The sequence below is a fragment of the Schistocerca piceifrons genome, unplaced genomic scaffold, assembly GCF_021461385.2.
Source record: "Schistocerca piceifrons isolate TAMUIC-IGC-003096 unplaced genomic scaffold, iqSchPice1.1 HiC_scaffold_1026, whole genome shotgun sequence".
In the NCBI taxonomy this organism is placed as follows: domain Eukaryota; kingdom Metazoa; phylum Arthropoda; class Insecta; order Orthoptera; family Acrididae; genus Schistocerca; species Schistocerca piceifrons.
In genome coordinates, this window is record NW_025726826.1 from 22,501 (window position 1) to 25,000 (window position 2,500).

Here is a 2,500-nt window from a genome sequence, read left to right on the forward strand (position 1 = left end):
ACCCATGTTGTACCTTAACCTAACCCATGTTGTACCTTAACCTAACCCATGTTGTACCTTAACCTAACCCATGTTGTACCTTAACCTAACCCATGTTGTACCTTAACCTAACCCATGTTGTACCTTAACCTAACCCATGTTGTACCTTAACCTAACCCATGTTGTACCTTAACCTAACCCATGTTGTGCCTTAACCTAACCCATGTTGTGCCTTAACCTAACCCATGTTGTGCCTTAACCTAACCCATGTTGTGCCTTAACCTAACCCATGTTGTGCCTTAACCTAACCCATGTTGTGCCTTAACCTAACCCATGTTGTGCCTTAACCTAACCCATGTTGTGCCTTAACCTAACCCATGTTGTGCCTTAACCTAACCCACGTTGTGCCTTAACCTAACCCACGTTGTGCCTTAACCTAACCCACGTTGTGCCTTAACCTAACCCATGTTGTGCCTTAACCTAACCCATGTTGTGCCTTAACCTAACCCATGTTGTGCCTTAACCTAACCCATGTTGTGCCTTAACCTAACCCATGTTGTGCCTTAACCTAACCCATGTTGTGCCTTAACCTAACCCATGTTGTGCCTTAACCTAACCCATGTTGTGCCTTAACCTAACCCACGTTGTGCCTTAACCTAACCCACGTTGTGCCTTAACCTAACCCACGTTGTGCCTTAACCTAACCCATGTTGTGCCTTAACCTAACCCATGTTGTGCCTTAACCTAACCCATGTTGTGCCTTAACCTAACCCATGTTGTGCCTTAACCTAACCCACGTTGTGCCTTAACCTAACCCACGTTGTGCCTTAACCTAACCCACGTTGTGCCTTAACCTAACCCACGTTGTGCCTTAACCTAACCCACGTTGTGCCTTAACCTAACCCACGTTGTGCCTTAACCTAACCCACGTTGTCCCCTAAAGTAACCCACGTTGTCCCCTAACGTAACCCACGTTGTCCCCTAACGTAACCCATGTTGTCGCCTAAACCTGCTCTGTAATTGTTATACGACTCGTTCAATTAGTGTAGTGTTGCCCACCCGCAACCCTCGCAATATAGTTCGCTACTCGCACTGCCCGCTCCCCTGTGTATCGCTTCATGTTAAACACCTTGCAAGTCTTGCTGACTTTCCACATGCTCCTGCTGTACACTGTAATGTGGATGGCAGCAGGACGTACATGCCGCCCCTCCCCACGTCCCCACCTTGCCCCCCTGCCTTCGCAAGCTGGTTGGTGAGAAGTTTGCATGTTCAATGCCCTTCGCATGCGACGTACTCAGGCTACGTTGTGGTGCGGCCTGTGTCAACCGTCCGCTAATGTCGTACGCGTAAACCACAATCTGTACTGCACATTCGTCCTTATGTACCGAATGATACATCGTGGCACATGTGTGACCGTACAACGACTGCGCCCAAAAACGGCGGACCATACAGTGCAAATATTGTGCACGCAGCTACGTGTCGTCTCCCTATGAGAGCTGGATTGCAGTGTGGTACGCCATAGAGACGTGTGGGAGGAACGGACGCCGTGGATGGCGATCAGCATGAGCTGTCTGTTGATGTATTCGGACCTAGTCGTCTCTCCTCACACACCGTGATGGCATGGTGCACCGCGTTCCATATCTGCGACATGCTACAGAGGCCGGTTGACAGTCGTTCGAGCAATGGACATCGCATACGTACGGGGGCCACCTTCCACGTATTGTCTAGGCGTGCACATTTTGTTGCGTGTATGTGGGCAGACGTAGTGTGGCGTGACACCTGACACAGGCATGCAATAATCGTTGAAGTTGCAAATGGCGATGGACGCCTGCGTTTTCTGGTGAAGTTACGCAAATGAACAAATGGTAACCTGTTGTGGTGCGGTTGTTCTCGCTAGGGGTGAATCGGTGATGGCGACGATAGGTTGAGGTACGAACCGGTTGTTCCAGCGATACCCACCATGCCGACGAAACTGAACGGCATCTGGGTGTGAAGCGATACGCGGCGGTGGCTGGGTGGGACCGTCCCCGGCCGGTGAGGGGGCGCCTCCCGGCGTGCTGGCCGCGCGGTGCGTGGGCGCACGCGCTACAGCCGGCTGGTGGGGGCGGCCAGTGGCAGGCGCGCCGGCCGACGGACGCGGCAGGCGTCGCAGCTGCGCGCCGGCGCACCCTGCGCGCGGCGCCGTGCGGCCAAAGTAGGTCCTCGCGGGCCCGGTGCGAAGCGCGGTGGACATCTTCAGTGTGCTGGTCCGATTGAGGACTGTGTGCGTTGAGGATGCGCCGCCGCCCGGCGCTCGGCGCCGCGACGCCGTCTGCTGCTCGGTCGCCCCAGCGGTTCTCGCTGGTGGTTTGTATCGCAGCTGTGCGGATGTGTTGGCGCGTGCGCTGTGCTGGGAGAGTTCGCTTCGGCACCCAAGTGGGGCTTTTGTCCTTCTGTGGCGCTGGCGTTGGAGCTGCCGGTCACCGTAGGTGGCGCGTGTTGTCTCCCGCCGGCAATGCCACGACAGCACGCTCCCGGGCCT